General features: G+C 39.7%; 1 protein-coding gene and 1 long non-coding RNA gene across 2 annotated transcripts in view; one reads left to right on the top strand and one right to left on the bottom strand.

Moving 5' to 3' along the window:
* LOC145450943 (uncharacterized) overlaps nt 1-6,921 on the top strand; it is a 36,454-nt gene extending 29,533 nt beyond the window's left edge. The window contains exon 2 of the long non-coding RNA XR_013918646.1: nt 6,822-6,921. This is a non-coding gene — a long non-coding RNA (uncharacterized LOC145450943). The remainder of the gene's footprint in view (nt 1-6,821) is intronic.
* LOC145451066 (TBC1 domain family member 1-like) overlaps nt 1-18,488 on the bottom strand; it is a 135,594-nt gene that overhangs the window by 39,201 nt on the left and 77,905 nt on the right. The window lies entirely within an intron of this gene.

The raw sequence follows: 18,488 nt of genomic DNA, 5'->3' as shown, positions 1-18,488 counted from the left end.
ATGGTAAGATGTTAAAATGTCTCTTTGACAAACGGAAAGCCTGATCGCGAATAGAGTTGTAATATTTCATTACTTGTTTCAAGTCAATGTGCGTATAATATCGAAATGGTACTTGGAAAGATGAAAGATGGTAGTCATGTTTGTCAATCCTATTTCAGTTCAAACTACACCAAGTCAAAATATTTCATTTTTGATTATCTCAGTTTACCTGTAGTACATCTGACGAACGGATTTAAAGTTGACAAATTACCAAAATGATTGAATATTATCGGGTTAGAGATAGTTGGTATTGATTCTATAATTGTTAAAACAGCGGCGTGGAATGTGTGAATGATTTGGAAACGGAGTTGAAAGTTGGTCAAGTCAAGTAATATTCAATTTCAAAAGGATTATACTCTTAAAAAGATTCGAGTTATACCAACAATTGACAATTTGTGGGTATTCAAGTCGTTACCGTTGTGGTTCTGTTATTCCTTACCATTGTGAGCGATCGTGGGATTTTACAATTATTTCACACCTATTTGAGTATGCGGTAACCACACAAAGGATTAGGGTTAGGACGGAAATAAGTGACAATTTGTTGCTATTCAAGTTACCGACACCGGCGGTTCTGTTAGTGGTTACTTATTAAATCTTACCAGCGAAATCAAGTTCTGCGACAAACTGATTACTAAAATTTCACCGCGTGAGCGAGCCAACACGAGTTTCCAATACGACATGCGAGAGATATACCTATACTTGATAGTACGACGTGCGAGCGCACCCATAAGAACACATGGCGAATCACCACCACAGCCTATACCTGTAACGTTATCATGTCACCCGAGCCATTATCTTGTCATCGATCGCGGGGTTTTACAAATATTTCACAGCTTTTTGAAGTGTTAGTATGCGAACGCGGCTATTGTTGGTATTTGAATCACCGTCTGCGCCGGCTCTGTGGTAAACTAATTACCAAAATATTTCCTTGGAAGTGATTCCTAGATTTAGCAAACTATTTCGCACTGACTGGATTAGTGTAATAATCGACAGTAGCACACAGCTGCATGGGAAACAATTCAGCGCGCAGGTCATTCGAAATATAGGTCGCACGCACTGCGTAAATCCTCACAACAAGCCACGTTTCCGTTTGTGCGGTTATTGTTGGTGACTATTCAACACCACGCGAGAGATGGCTGAAAGTGCGAATCACGACCGCACCCATAAGAACACATAGAGAATTACCAGAGACCGCGTAAGAATACATGACAGGCACATCATCACCGCGGCCTATATCCACAACGTTAGTTCACTACGACACAAGAATTCGTGGGCACATCATCGCCACAGCGTATATCTGAAAGGGTACCATCATCACCACCTAGGCACATCATCACCACATAGGCACCTCGTCACCACAGCATATATCTGAAAGGGTACCATCATCACCACGAGTTTTCACGGCACATCACCGACGCAGCCTATACGCGAAAGGGTACCATCACCAGAGATCCCATAAGAACACATGGCACATCACGAGCGGAAGGGGGGGGGTCAAAAGGGTACCATCACCAACACGAGTTTCCAGGCACATCACCGCCGCACCCTATACTACCCCATGCAAAAATCACCAAGTCACGAGCGATCTACTATACTACTCTCGCGTGGTGTCGGGGCTCTCTATCACCTTAAAAATTTAATTTCTCATCAAACTCTCAGATCAGTCTACTATGCCTTAATTCACTGCTATCTCATTTATGGGATCCTAGTTTGGGGACCTGCTGCGAAGAAACATCTGCAGAAATTGCAAGTCTTGCAAATCCGAGCCATACGAATTCTCTGTCGGAAATCTAGATATGAGAATTGTAATAGCATGTATCGTAGCGTTAGAATATTGAAAGTGGTAGACATTTTCAAATTTGAGGTAATGAAATTCATGCATAGCTATCATCAGGGTGAACTGCCTCTATATTTTGATAATCTGTTCAAGATACCTTCAGATACCCACCAACATCATACCAGATTTTCTTCCAACTTTGTCTCTGTCTGTGCAACACCACTCCACCAGTCTAGTGCAAAATTCAATCAGTTTTATTGGTGTCAATGTTTGGAATAAGCTGCCACCTAATCTCCGCAATTTAGACTCGTTATGTGCTTTTAAAAAACAATGTTTTCATTCTCTTATCTCTAATTACCGCTAAATTGTATTTGTGTTGCATTTCAAATTGGTCCATGATACTGTGTCTTATATTTCCTTTCGTTTATTAGTTTATTTTAATTTTTTTTCATTAGTTATCGACTGTGAAAATTGCTCCTGTCCCGAGTGGCTCGGCTCTGAAGACCATGTCATATCGAGCCTCCCGTTTACTTTGCATGTCGGATTTCACTGTTACATTTTTGTAGTGTTATGTTGATATGTAATGTATACGAAAACAGATTCTCTCTCTCTCTCTCTCTCCCACATAATCAAGAGAATAGCAGAGCCCGCGAAATTTTTTTTCAAGATAAGTAAAATCTGCCCCAAAAGACTCTATTTTATGTTGATTTATGAAATAATTTCGAGTTGTCTACGAGATTGTTCCATTTTGAAAACTTATGTTACACGTTTTGCAGCAAACATTGTTATAATATTGCGTGGCATGCCATGAAACATCTCGCGAGCCACAAATGGAACGCGTGCTGGGGGGTTGCCGCGATTCCTGCACTGTACTGTACTGTATCGTCTATATCAGATGATGTCGCGGTATGGAATTGGAGTTTCAAACATTTTCGATATTTGACGATAGGACACCCTGGCACGATGTTAACGCCTGCAAACTCTAGAATTGCACCTAGAGAAGATTTTGATACGGGGCACGGCGCACTATAATCAGTTTGCGAGTTATTTTGCAAACATCCATCCATAATTAACGAATCTACCTGCGACGACTGCGAGGCCAATCGCACGAGGGAAAAATTATACAGGATTTTATTCAGTCAGATTGACATAATGTTTTTGTCTATAGTGAGGGAAACTTATGAAAATCTGTGAACTATATTGTTACCAATCAATTTCTTCGCCAATATGTTTGTTAAGGTGTGTAATATCATGTGTTAAAATGTTGAAGTTCAACTCTTGTGGTAAACCCCCCCAAAAAGCTGTTAAATTTGACGAATTAAAAAAAAAAATTGAAAAAAAAATTAAAAAAATCTTTATCGCCCATAAGTAACTTAGGACGGGTTTAATAATGGTTTTCCATGGTTTTCTATTGATTTTTAACACTTATGTTTCACTACAGGCTCTGCTTTGTGAAAAACGCCACATCCACTTCTATATTCAATTATACTCATGCGCAAAATAGCCTTTATTTCGCATAGCCATATTCACTGAAGAGGTTGCTTATTTCTCATGCACAATATCGGACATTTCATCAGGCAATGCCTATGCCTTCATCGGACTCAACATCATCGTTGTTGCAATTTTTGCATTATAAAGCCTTTACAAACTCCACAGGCCGAAATGCACGTGACCTCATTCTTCTTGCAGCTGTTCGGTCGCTGCAATCTTTTTGACAACTACAGCTTGTGAACGGCAATAGCGTATCAAGAGCCATGCGTTCCAGTGTTGGAACTGGCTCATATCCATGTACGCCTATTGTCCATCCGTAGTCGCTGGGATTCGGAGACATGTGCTGTAAAATAATCCAATGCTTGGTCTGCAGGTACTCTCGGAGTGAACGTTGTGCAGCTGCACCCTCTGTTAGAGATAGTGTCTCTGGTTTGATCACTCATGCCGCTGTCTTCCTCGAGAACATGTTGTATCTTTTGGTGAACTGTTGTAACTATCAAATACCACAATTACATTCTGAAAGCAACGGCCCAGATACTACACCTAGCTTGGGTAAGTGTTGGCAATACCCTGTCATGTCTCACGTTGTTCCCAGTTCACCATGTACAGAAGCCATATACACCATCAATTATGAGGGTACAGCATGGTTGGTTAGTTAGTCAAGTCAAGTGGGTCAGTTAATGCCTACAGGGTTGTATTCGAAAATTCTGCCTTGGTAGCCTTGTTCAATTGTTCATCTTTTGATCTTTGTTGCTGAACAGGGACAGCGGGAAATAAGTGAACTCATACTGTAAGCTTGTCGCAACATCCATATCCCGCTGGGTAAAAATGATCAGTCGGTTGAACAACTTCAATGAGTCAATGTGAATGTTTTACTTGTAAACCCTAATACATTTTCTTTGTGATGACAGGGCTTTGACCTTTGACATGAAAACCATGGTCGACGTCACTGACTTTCCATCCGGGGTAATCCGCATGGCCATTGGCCATCCTATTTCGACTACGTCATCACCCGTCCTTGTGAATCCAGTTGAGAAATACATGAGCAACCCCCTTTATCCATCTTTGACGATTATGACTTCATTTCCTCAGACCATTTTAGGTCAGATTCAATGGCCCCTGCATCTCGATTCATCTGTGTCTTGGTAAGGTCTCTGTGAACGAGTAGGCCTACATGTCTACTGACGTCATCCTATATTCGTCCGTTGACATCTGACAGATGACTAAGAGAGTGATCACCCAACTGAGAGTGATCACCCAACATCCGTGCCCGGAAAAGCCGTTGCTCATTCTTCCTCTGCTCGGTTCACCAACGCGGCTCCCGCGGGAGGCAGGAGTAGTAATGCAGTGGTTCTCAAACTGGGGGGGGGGGGTGGTCGTTAAGGCATCTGAGGGGAGGGGCGATGCAGCCTGAGGGAAATGATTTTCTCTAACTCGAATGGGTTTAATTTGTGGTGAAACTTCCAAGTTTCAACAACGGCAATAATCCTAGTTAGGCCCATATTTCGATTTGAAATGTCATAATTGCACCGTATCATCCAAACACTGATGCTGGATTTTGAGTGATACCGAACCTCGCAGTAATAAGAACATGTCCCTGAATGAAGTGTAACTGGTAAATGCGGTTTTTTTATTTAGGTTATGGTCAGGTCCGTTCGAGCTAATCTCAAGTGCAATAGAAGGGTATAGGCACCAATATCGCTAAAATATCTATGTGCTACATGTTATCATTGCGCAAGCACATGGTAATGTTAAGCCAATTATTTGGTGGCGGGATAGCGCAGTGGTATAATCCGCGGCTGCAACTTCAAAGGGTTGCGCGTTGGAGTCTGACCGAGGTCGTCTTCAGAATTCCTATTCCTAAGTCTTCGAGGTTTATCTAAGCTCCTACTCGCCACCTCTTCCGCGTAAGCGTTGTCTTACAAACAGCCTAGAAGTGGGCCTTGCTATAAGTCGACAGTTACGGAATAAAAATGAAGAATATCGGCCGGTTGTAAATGAGCATAGTAGTCAATAAACACCATGAATAACACGAAAACAAACAATTAAATTATTCAAAGTATTAAACTGGAACTCCATATTTGAAAAGTGTCTCAACAGCCATAATATCTCTCGTGCAAACAAACAATGCGTTGGGATTGCAAACATACTGGTTGCTCTTTTTCTTATTTTTCGATATGACGATAAGAGGGGGGGTCGAAATTTTTTACTATCATCAAGGGGCGTGTCGAAAAGACTTTGAGAACTAATGATGTTGGCCTGCAGGTGTGAAGCATCTTGGTAACAATGCAGGACAGATTCCAATTATGGTCTACGGGTCACTCGGTTCTGATAAAAACCTTAGGCATATCTATCATGTAGTGGTACTCTACTCAGAGTGCAGGTGTTCTTCCTCTTTTTGCAAATCGATTGAACGTTTCTTCAAATATTCACTCAAATACTGGCACTGCTGGGTCACAGTGTCTGACTCCCATTTCCACATCAGCCACTTTTTCCATGAATGACGCCATGTCACCACGCTTATCCTCGGTTAAGGCAATTTCTATGGTCTGTTGATAGATAGCTGCATCGATGAGGAGGTGAGCGCGGATTGCCCTGTCAAAACATCCCCCATCCATGATGTGGCTGATTGTTGTGCTTCCAGCATAGATCAACTGGATGACATATAGTAGTAGCCGAGAAAATTCCTTGTTGTTACCAATTGATTGATCCCAGATAAGATTTCAATAGGTGAAAACCACCCAACCTTGGAATGACTGGTCTGGTCAATTTGTCTACTGCATTATATATATATAACATTCAGCCGAATAGGAAGATCGGCGGTCACTATAGCGACCCCAGCGCGCTGTGTGCACAGTGCACACTCTTTAAGAGTGGTAAAGAAGGTTTTGAGGTCATCAGGGTCTCCTTCAATAACCGGAAGGAACTCGATCTGTGTGTGCCGTTTTCCATCAGTAGCATTGATTCTCTTCATCCAGCCATTCCAGTTGGAATGTTGAAACCCAGGATTGTTGGCTTTAATAACCCAAACCGCCGCTTATATTGTGTTATCTGGATAGATAAGAGGCTGATCCAATCTGATCCATGTGCCAAGGATCAGAAATTATGGTGAAACAGCGACGATGCATTCAGCAACAATCGACGATGAACTCACACAAGGCAAGGTTCATATTCGCTTTTTTACTTCGTTACAATTGCGTCCACCTTACATCTTGCTGCATGACTCAAGTCGTCCTGGCGAAATTTCGGCGAAATCTTTGTGATCATGTGAAACACGATATTTGACATGACGAAATATTAACCCTCAACTTGACGATTCACCGATTGCTCCATTGAAACGGATCTATCCTGTGTCGAAATATTCCGATTTTCACTAAATACACATTCGGGCATACTGTATTTAGGGATTGTCTTTCGTCCTGCTTAATTTTGAATACGATTAGCAACTTTTACGCTATATTTCGCTCTTGTTTGAGTACCGAACTGCCGATGTACAGCAAATGTCTATTTTCAGACTGGATTTGAGAGTGTACCTGACATACAATTCCGCCAATGGACACATCATCGGAAAGAGCTTGCAAAGTGCTTTAATAAAAATCCATTTTCATTTTCAACTTCGTCCTGGTTAAGTACGATTACGAGTACCAATAAAGCGTTTCATTACGCTGTCGACCATTGCGTCGGCATCAGTTTCAACGAACGGCAAATGCCGAATTCCGGGCAGGTTTTTGAGATTGTGCCTGACTTGCAATTCCTATAATGAACACATCATTGGAAAGGCATTGCAAAGTACTTCAATAAAAACCCATTTTCGTTTTCAACATCGTCCAGGTTAATTAGAAATAAGACTGCCAAAAAATGCATTGCATTGCGCTGCCGGGCATTGTATCGGGATCAATTCAATGAACGGCAAATGCAAAATTTCAGGCGGGTTTTTGAGATTGTACCTCACTTGCAATTCCTATAATGAACACATCATCGGAAAGGTCTTGCAAAGTACTTCAATAAAAACCCATTTTCGTTTTCAACATCGTCCAGGTTAATTAGAAATAACAGTGCCAAAAATCCATTGCAATGCGCTGCCGGGCATTGTATCGGGATCAATTCAATGAACGGCAAATGCCAAATTTCAGGCGGGTTTTTGAGATTGTACCTCACTTGCAATTCCTATAATGAACACATCATCGGAAAGGGCTTGCAAACTACTTCAATAAAAACCTCTTTTCGTTTTCAACATCGTCCAGGTTAATTAGAAATAACAGTGGCAAAAATCCATTGCATTGCGCTGCCGGGCATTGTATTGAGATCAATTCAATGAACGGCAAATGCCAAATTGCAGGCGGGTTTTTGAGATTGTACCTCACTTGCAATTCCTATAATGAACACATCATCGGAAAGGGCTTGCAAAGTACTTCAATAAAAACCCATTTTCGTTTTCAACATCGTCCAGGTTAATTAGAAATAACAGTGCCAAAAATCCATTGCATTGCGCTGCCGGGCATTGTATCGGGATCAAATCAATGAACGGCAAATGCAAAATTTCAGGCGGGTTTTTGAGATTGTACCTCACTTGCAATTCCTATAATGAACACATCATCGGAAACGGCTTGCAAAGTACTTCAATAAAAACCCATTTTCGTTTTCAACATCGGCCAGGTTAATTAGAAATAACAGTGCCAAAAATCCATTGCATTGCGCTGCCGGGCATTGTAAGTAGTATAGTAGATCGCTCAACCGGTGCCTGGGGCTCTTATGGCGGGGTCGCATGCTAACGCGAAAACCGGGGGTGGCATGCTAACGTTTTCGTCTTATGGCGGGGTGGCATGCTAACGTTTTCGTCTTATGGCGGGGGTGGCATGCTAACGTTTTCGTCTTATGGCGGGGGTGACATGCTAACGTTTTCGTCTTATGGGTGCGGTCGCATGATAACGCGAAACTCGTGGTGGCATGCTAATGTTTTTTGGTATACGTGCGGCGACATGCTAACGACGATAAATGTGTCTGTCATGTATTCTTACGGGATCTGTGGCGACTCGCCATGTGTTCTTATGGGCGCGGTCGTGATTCGTACTTTCAGGCATCTCTCGCGCGTTGTTGAATATGTATCAAGTAAATAGTCATGTGAATGAATCTTTGTTAATGTGTATATCGTTATTCTTATGGATGCGGCGATGATTCGTACTTTCAGGCATCTCTCGCGCGGTGTTGAATATGTACGAGTCACCAACAATAACCGCACAAACGGAAACGTGGCTTGTTGTGAGGATTAAGCAGTGCGACCTATATTCCGAATGACCTGCGCGCTGAATTATTTCCCGGCCAGCCGCTACTATCGATTATTACACTAGACCATTCAGTGCGAAATAGTTTGATCGTAAATTATGATATATGATGTCGTAGTTTAGTCGTATCAAATGACCGATCGTGTTCTCTCTTTCCTCGCTATTGATTGCTACCTGAATAATATTTTCGGTTTATTCACTGTTTCGCGCCTACAAAATAGTCTGCTGTTCATAGTCACAGATTCATCGCGATAGCACAATTTTCACACCTCGATCAGTAGAACAACACCGCGCTAACCCAGTTGTCGAAACACATAGGTCATACATTTTACGTGAAATGAAATATTGTATTGTGGTATACAAATATGCAAACTATTCTTTCAATTCAACAAGTCTAGTTAACGAATCGATTTTCAAGCTGCCGACACAGTTTTTAACACGAGTGAGTTGATATTTCTTCCCGGGTACGAGCGAGGCTTTGTTCCATTGATCCAAAACCACCTCGCCAGTATCATCCTTCAATGTAAAACTGTATAATTTCAACTCCTTTCCGGCACCAGAATTGACCATCTTCTCCTCTCGAGAAACACAAGTAGCGGCGATCGAGACGTATTCATCTTTATTTCCGTATACCGATTCACAGGTCAATAATGGGTATTCTTCAGTCGTATGTCTCGATTTTCCATGTAGAGTTACTGACGAAGCCCGACCAAGTAATACAGCGGGTTTTCCAGTAAATTTATCAATTTGAACCCAACCGGATTTGACCATGAGTTTTTTTCGTTTGGTGAATGCTTTCTCAATGTTCCCGAACAAATCACGATTGAAACACGTGAAAGATATCTCTTCGTTATTGCCGTCGATGAATATACCTTTGAGATATTGGCTACCGCCACCTCTTTTGAGTGATGAGACGAATTTGACGCCGACGTGAAAATTTGAAGTTGCTCCGACTTGCATAGTGTTGACGCTGTTCGATGTCATATCGTTTGATAAAGTGGGAGTCATCAGTGTAACTCACTACACAAATCAAGTTGAATCGTATTTGAATGTATTGATTCGACCCAACTCAAATCCTATTAACGCGATCTGTTGAATCGAACGTAACCTGAATATTACTGACGCCAACATTCACCCTCATCGGATCATTCACACATTCCACGCCGCTGTTTTAACACTTATAGAATCAATACCAACTATCTCTGACCCGATATTATTCAATCATTTTGGTAATTTGCCAACTTTAAATCCATTCGCGGGATGTACTAAAGGTAAATCCAAATAATCCAGAATGAAATATTTGGACTTTGACATTGTGTGAATTGAAATAGGATTGACAAACATGACTACCAACTTTGATCCAGCCACATTTCAAGATTATACTTTGAAACAAGTAATGTAACATTACAACTCTATTCACAATCCTGCTTTCCGTTTGTCAAAGAGATATTTTAACATCTTACCATACTCAAAAGAATTATTCACAACATTAACAATTGTTAAAAATCTAGTTTCACTTACTTGATTATATCATTACAACTCACAAATTTGAATTAATTCATCCTGGTTGTATTCGTATGCTCTATCTTTTTATTCAATTGTAAAGGTTGTTACTATTCTGAAGACAAAGTATTTACTAATCGGCGCATATACGATTTGACTTGGACATATTATATTTTGAGTATACGAGATTTGAATGTCTGAACAATAACTGAGAATTAATTTATCACAAATAAATCCGTATATTACAGCGTAAAAGATATTGGGGTGTCAGCAACTCTGTACGATCGTAGTTACAACCACATTAACTAATCTACCCAGGCAACTCGTCATGATCATCCCTGAAATCAACACAAACACGACCACTGACTTGAGTTAACCGCGAAACACCATCAAGTTTTAAATCCGCTTGCAGCTGACGGATTATTCGAATGCATCGATGGGGAATATTATTGAACTCGTCGGTATTGTTACTTCAACAAATTACACCGACTGCGAAAGTTAATATCGAATGGTAAGACTTGATCACATATTTGTTGATCACAGACATGACGAAAAAAAAACATTACCGAGATTTTATAAACTAGTCATATTACTCTACACATCTATCAATATCAAAATGCGAGTCATCCAATTTTTCTACTAAAGTAACATTGCACTTTCGGATTCGAATTCGGTATAGTCATACAAATTGTATTAAATCCAACATCAAAACAAAAGGAATTTTTTTTTTAGTTTATTGAAATCAAATCATTCGTCTTCGACTTGTGCTTTTCTAGATTACCCGCGACAATTCGTTTCGAGTGAGTTGTAACCAAAGTCAAGATATCTTTGTGTCCACAGATATGGAAGATGAATATAGCTAACACAATCACGAATCGACGTTTCAGAGTATTTCACGGGTGTATTAAACTTGTTAGTGTCACCTATCTAAAAGTACGCACGCGTTCGATTTCCATACCGACTGTTGCGATGTTTAGGATTCACTTACAATAACCACGGGTGAGGATTTAACATCAATGTCGTTACTGTCGGAATTTGCGACAGAGAATTGAAACATATGCACTTTACAGAGTGTGAAAATATCACTTTGAGTATCGAGTACCGTTCGAAGCTAGCGATCAATTCTTAATCATTTCAGTAACTCCCCATTGTGCGTGCTAAATGTAAAATATCGCGAGGTTATACACTCTAAGACTTTGATTATTGTAAAAGTAAATTGTGATATGTTTGTTAGATGCATCCAATTCAACTAGAAGTGTCTAGTATCCAACACTCGTAATATCAAAAAAGTACTTGCTACGCTGTAATCCACTTAACGTGTTTTGTATTGTTGTTCATTTGTAGTATTGATTGTTTTTGAACCCTCAAATAATAATTCCCGACATGAAACTAAGCCGCCGAAAGTCGTTACCATCACAAAGAAACAATTTGCACGATGTTTACTAAATGTATCCTATAGTTAGGTGTACTGGAATTATTTGTAAAACACACACACACACACACACACACACACACACACACACACACACACGATCAGAGAAATTGGAAATTTTTCCGTTGTCATTCGCTAAAGTAAATGTCATCACAATACTCTGTCACTAAAAGACGTTACTTGGACGTGCTTGCATTCTAGACATAGTTCTGATTTACCCAACACAAGACCCAAGGACAACCCTAGTTTCAGCCGAACACAGATATCCAAAATATCACACACTTCGCTATTCCTAAAGCACAAACACACGATACAAAATAATACTTGTTGTGTTGTTGCGGCATCATCACTCAACAATATCACCCTCAATACAAATGATGTTTATGTGTAACATGCTATTGATTTGAACCACACCCACCTGACGGAAGAGGATTTACTCAATCTTTACAAAATGGATATTGACCAACATCACATCACCGGATTGTATCTGTTTCGCTGGATACGAGTTATGTTAGTTTAACAGTAAACAAATTTCACCCTCTTGGATTATGAACTCAATGCGTTAGCAGTCATTCAATATTTTGTTTGTGTCAACTAGTTACTTTGTATGTTACCCCACAACTCTTACAAAAGTACGAAGGATATTAACATCGCACTAAGCAATTAACTTTACTCGATATTCTCACATTACGAAACTAAAGAATGGTTGGTTAGACTCTACAAACTGTTTCGATATCACAAGACCTTTATTGTCTGAATGGGTGTTCATGTATCTTAATAATCAAGTAGTTCAACACAGAACTAGTACTAACAGAAACATCAGAGTTGTTAACACAAAAGTTTGTATATGTGCACAGTATGCGAATACCATGTGTAAGTCCAGCACAATTGCGGTGTCCATCCGAGTTTAGTTAACACAAATTTATTACAACGGAGTCACGTAAACTTTCGTGAAAGAAAAGCATACTCACTTCCAGAGGGTTATGTCAACACCATAGCAGTTCCCCAACAACAAAGTACATATGTTTCTAGCCACGGTCCTTACATCTTTCACATAGATCAATCTACTTTGCTAACGAAAAGTGCTGAGTCATCACATGATCGCTCTCACAACAAAACAGCTAGTAGATATTATCATTCAAAATATTCCTAACCCTTTACACACCAGTAACAAATCATACAACGAATATGTTTTGTGGGTCGAATTGTTGTTCAGTGTCAAGTCTACCTGTTGAAACATACATTAAACAGCGCAATCCAATTAAAACCACGAATCTATTTTCATTTCGTCACATACAGAAAAATAAATTTTCTTTCTCCAACACATACTTGTAACCAATCGCTTTCATTAAACACAAAACACCATAATAGTATTTACTTTCTACAACATAGACATTCCGATGTAGTCAAGAAATATTTTTATTAATCAAAATCATCGATTTCTGTTCACGGCGTTAGTGCGTGCATGTCATACCTGTGGGTCCCGTATTAAAATGGACACGACACGACTGACTGTAAGGAGATAGAAGTCTATCACATCGATTTACATGTAGTCTTCGCTACGGTTTCAAAAAAAAACGAATCATCTCTTTTGCATTGATCTAGACCGAGCAAGTTAGTTAATGGCCATGATTGTGTTTGTCATATGCGAATGATAGGGTTACTGTCAAATCTACATACAACAATCTTCTGACGATCATAATAGCAATTTCATTTTCCGCCCCTTCATAATTGTACAACTCGGTAACTACGTTTAACAAGACCAATCACACTACCGGCGTTGAACACAAGATACCTACCCAAGTAAAAATATCATTCTGGTTTGGACAACTGACGTTTACCTGTGTAAAATTATCATTTTCACTTGGAGGTCCACCGTTACCTAACTAAAATACCATTGTACTTTGGAGATTTATCGTTTACCCAGTGTAACAATCCCCTTTTCTCTTGGAAATATATTTTTGCCCTGGGTAACAAACCTTTTTCACTTGGAAATATATTTTTTCTCTGGGTAACAAACCTTTTTCACTTGCAAATATATTTTTTTCCTGGTTAACAAACCTTTTTCACTTGGAAATATATTTTTTCTCTGGGTAACAAACCTTTTTCACTTGGAAATATATTTTTTCCCCGGGTAACAAACCTTTTTCCCTGAGCAACAAACCTTTTTCACTTGCAAATATATTTTTTCCTGGGTTACAAACCTTTTTCACTTGGTGATCCGTCGTTTACCTGAGTAAAAATATCATTTTCCTTTGGGGATCTGGCGTTTACCCAGTGTAACAATACATTTTCTCTTGGTCATCTAGCTTTTCCTAGAGTAACAAAACCATTTTCATTTTGAAATCTGACAAACACACCTGACAATTTGGTATTTGTTGTATTGACGATAGTTTGAAATAGATTACAACGAACAGCGACGGAAATATACACGGACTACCGGTTTCAGAGTATACCCCCTTCAGTCGTATCACATCAATATCATCGGTTACCCACATACAATATCCTCTTGTACACCGAAATGCATGTTTTGGAAAATTGGACAATAGACTTCGATAGTTCTGTGATGTCCGGGTTCGTGCTTTGGATTTTCCAGAGTCAAAATGTCTGAATAAAACACCTCCTCGACGATGGTTGGTATGTGGATAACGGGGTTCGGAAGACGGTTGGATTTATGTTACCCATCGCGATAACAATTCCAGGTCGAGTTTTCCCCCGCATGTTTACTATATTGTGTCTTTATTGGTCAATGTATGTCTCGACATTCAGTTTGAAATCGGAAACCCTGATAAAGTATGTAACCGGATCCGGATATCAACTCTGAATCGATAAACCAATGAACAATATTCAAAGTAAACATGTTACATTCCACGAAAAAATACCATCCAGACATACGTCGCGCTTGTTTGCCCACAACAGTATACGCGTAAATGGAGGTGTGTGACATTGCATGCAATGTGTTGGTATACAAACATCGGGGGATAGGCCTTCGATCCACAGACATTATCATAGCCGGTAATTTTGATGCAGATCCTATGTCACCCGATAACAATACCAATAAGCCACATTGCAATGACTCTGAGTCAATCTGAAGCATGACATACAGACACACATACATGGAACCGTAACATGGGTTATTCGCACGACGGTGAAAGTGAACTATACAGTATATACAAATAGAGCGTTCACAGTCAAATATGCGAACCATGCACAATCATATACCCAGATTTTTGTTGGATACGTACGAAACCAATAAATCGATACATTTCTGTTCCTTCTACATCAATAATACAAGCGTCATTCCAATGCATCGCTCGAATGTGAGGTTCATCGGGTGTAAAATCCATGTCAAATAACACCAAAGTGTGCTTTCCGTGTTTTATTATTTCCACCGACGCTTCTTGTCTGTGTCGTAACACTATGGTGCGGGGAGTTGAAAAACGGTGGATTGTGAAACGGATTGACATGACCAACTGAATCGACGTCAATAGACTTGTGACGATGTCGTTTCAAAATGCTCCGATATGACGAGTCCAACCCCGATCTCTTGTGGTGACGACCGTTTCGAAATGTCACCGGACGAGCTAGACCCTTACGAAAGTGTGTTTTATGATTGCGTGTGAAATCACGAGGTAGTGTTCTATTGTGGTGTACGATTGCAGTCTTCATTCCACAGAAACATACCTTATTGGATCACAATATCAGTCCGACATTTGCACGATATTTATCCGGAGTCGTTATGTGGGAGTAGCGACATCCATTGATCGTGACTGAAAGACTGATCGCAATCATTTCGAGCACCATACTTCGATAGTTCACTTAGATCAAACGCTGTAGTCTCAGCAGAAAACTTCGGTGTCGACAACACGATGGATATTGACCGATGTATCCAATTGATCTGGGTGGTCCGTCTACAGATAGGGTCATGACTATCTTGTAATGTTACAACACGATAACACCATCGAATAAATCAGTGAACGGTGTCGAAATATCGATGTAATAGCGCGGACTCAGAGTCATTGCAATGTGGCTTATTGGTATTGTTATCGGGTGACATTCGATCTGCATCAAAATTACCGGCTATGATAATGTCTGTGGATCGAAGGCCTATCCCCCGATGTTTGTATACCAACACATTGCATGCAATGTCACACACCTCCATTTACGCGTATACTGTTGTGGGCAAACAAGCGCGACGTATGTCTGGATGGTATTTTTTCGTGGAATGTAACATGTTTACTTTGAATATTGTTCATTGGTTTATCGATTCAGAGTTGATATCCGGATCCGGTTACATACTTTATCAGGGTTTCCGATTTCAAACTGAATGTCGAGACATACATTGACCAATAAAGACACAATATAGTAAACATGCGGGGGAAAACTCGACCTGGAATTGTTATCGCGATGGGTAACATAAATCCAACCGTCTTCCGAACCCCGTTATCCACATACCAACCATCGTCGAGGAGGTGTTTTATTCAGACATTTTGACTCTGGAAAATCCAAAGCACGAACCCGGACATCACAGAACTATCGAAGTCTATTGTCCAATTTTCCAAAACATGCATTTCGGTGTACAAGAGGATATTGTATGTGGGTAACCGATGATATTGATGTGATACGACTGAAGGGGGTATACTCTGAAACCGGTAGTCCGTGTATATTTCCGTCGCTGTTCGTTGTAATCTATTTCAAACTATCGTCAATACAACAAATACCAAATTGTCAGGTGTGTTTGTCAGATTTCAAAATGAAAATGGTTTTGTTACTCTAGGAAAAGCTAGATGACCAAGAGAAAATGTATTGTTACACTGGGTAAACGCCAGATCCCCAAAGGAAAATGATATTTTTACTCAGGTAAACGACGGATCACCAAGTGAAAAAGGTTTGTAACCCAGGAAAAAATATATTTGCAAGTGAAAAAGGTTTGTTGCTCAGGGAAAAAGGTTTGTTACCCGGGGAAAAAATATATTTCCAAGTGAAAAAGGTTTGTTACCCAGAGAAAAAATATATTTCCAAGTGAAAAAGGTTTGTTAACCAGGAAAAAAATATATTTGCAAGTGAAAAAGGTTTGTTACCCAGAGAAAAAATATATTTCCAAGTGAAAAAGGTTTGTTACCCAGGGCAAAAATATATTTCCAAGAGAAAAGGGGATTGTTACACTGGGTAAACGATAAATCTCCAAAGTACAATGGTATTTTAGTTAGGTAACGGTGGACCTCCAAGTGAAAATGATAATTTTACACAGGTAAACGTCAGTTGTCCAAACCAGAATGATATTTTTACTTGGGTAGGTATCTTGTGTTCAACGCCGGTAGTGTGATTGGTCTTGTTAAACGTAGTTACCGAGTTGTACAATTATGAAGGGGCGGAAAATGAAATTGCTATTATGATCGTCAGAAGATTGTTGTATGTAGATTTGACAGTAACCCTATCATTCGCATATGACAAACACAATCATGGCCATTAACTAACTTGCTCGGTCTAGATCAATGCAAAAGAGATGATTCGTTTTTTTTTGAAACCGTAGCGAAGACTACATGTAAATCGATGTGATAGACTTCTATCTCCTTACAGTCAGTCGTGTCGTGTCCATTTTAATACGGGACCCACAGGTATGACATGCACGCACTAACGCCGTGAACAGAAATCGATGATTTTGATTAATAAAAATATTTCTTGACTACATCGGAATGTCTATGTTGTAGAAAGTAAATACTATTATGGTGTTTTGTGTTTAATGAAAGCGATTGGTTACAAGTATGTGTTGGAGAAAGAAAATTTATTTTTCTGTATGTGACGAAATGAAAATAGATTCGTGGTTTTAATTGGATTGCGCTGTTTAATGTATGTTTCAACAGGTAGACTTGACACTGAACAACAATTCGACCCACAAAACATATTCGTTGTATGATTTGTTACTGGTGTGTAAAGGGTTAGGAATATTTTGAATGATAATATCTACTAGCTGTTTTGTTGTGAGAGCGATCATGTGATGACTCAGCACTTTTCGTTAGCAAAGTAGATTGATCTATGTGAAAGATGTAAGGACCGTGGCTAGAAACATATGTACTTTGTTGTTGGGGAACTGCTATGGTGTTGACATAACCCTCTGGAAGTGAGTATGCTTTTCTTTCACGAAAGTTTACGTGACTCCGTTGTAATAAATTTGTGTTAACTAAACTCGGATGGACACCGCAATTGTGCTGGACTTACACATGGTATTCGCATACTGTGCACATATACAAACTTTTGTGTTAACAACTCTGATGTTTCTGTTAGTACTAGTTCTGTGTTGAACTACTTGATTATTAAGATACATGAACACCCATTCAGACAATAAAGGTCTTGTGATATCGAAACAGTTTGTAGAGTCTAACCAACCATTCTTTAGTTTCGTAATGTGAGAATATCGAGTAAAGTTAATTGCTTAGTGCGATGTTAATATCCTTCGTACTTTTGTAAGAGTTGTGGGGTAACATACAAAGTAACTAGTTGACACAAACAAAATATTGAATGACTGCTAACGCATTGAGTTCATAATCCAAGAGGGTGAAATTTGTTTACTGTTAAACTAACATAACTCGTATCCAGCGAAACAGATACAATCCGGTGATGTGATGTTGGTCAATATCCATTTTGTAAAGATTGAGTAAATCCTCTTCCGTCAGGTGGGTGTGGTTCAAATCAATAGCATGTTACACATAAACATCATTTGTATTGAGGGTGATATTGTTGAGTGATGATGCCGCAACAACACAACAAGTATTATTTTGTATCGTGTGTTTGTGCTTTAGGAATAGCGAAGTGTGTGATATTTTGGATATCTGTGTTCGGCTGAAACTAGGGTTGTCCTTGGGTCTTGTGTTGGGTAAATCAGAACTATGTCTAGAATGCAAGCACGTCCAAGTAACGTCTTTTAGTGACAGAGTATTGTGATGACATTTACTTTAGCGAATGA

Source organism: Botryllus schlosseri, chromosome 11 (assembly GCF_051294905.1).
Source record: "Botryllus schlosseri isolate E-star chromosome 11, Bs_hap1, whole genome shotgun sequence".
Classification (NCBI taxonomy): domain Eukaryota; kingdom Metazoa; phylum Chordata; class Ascidiacea; order Stolidobranchia; family Styelidae; genus Botryllus; species Botryllus schlosseri.
The sequence above is the reverse complement of the archived record's forward strand: the minus strand, read 5'-3'. Positions and strand labels throughout refer to the sequence as shown.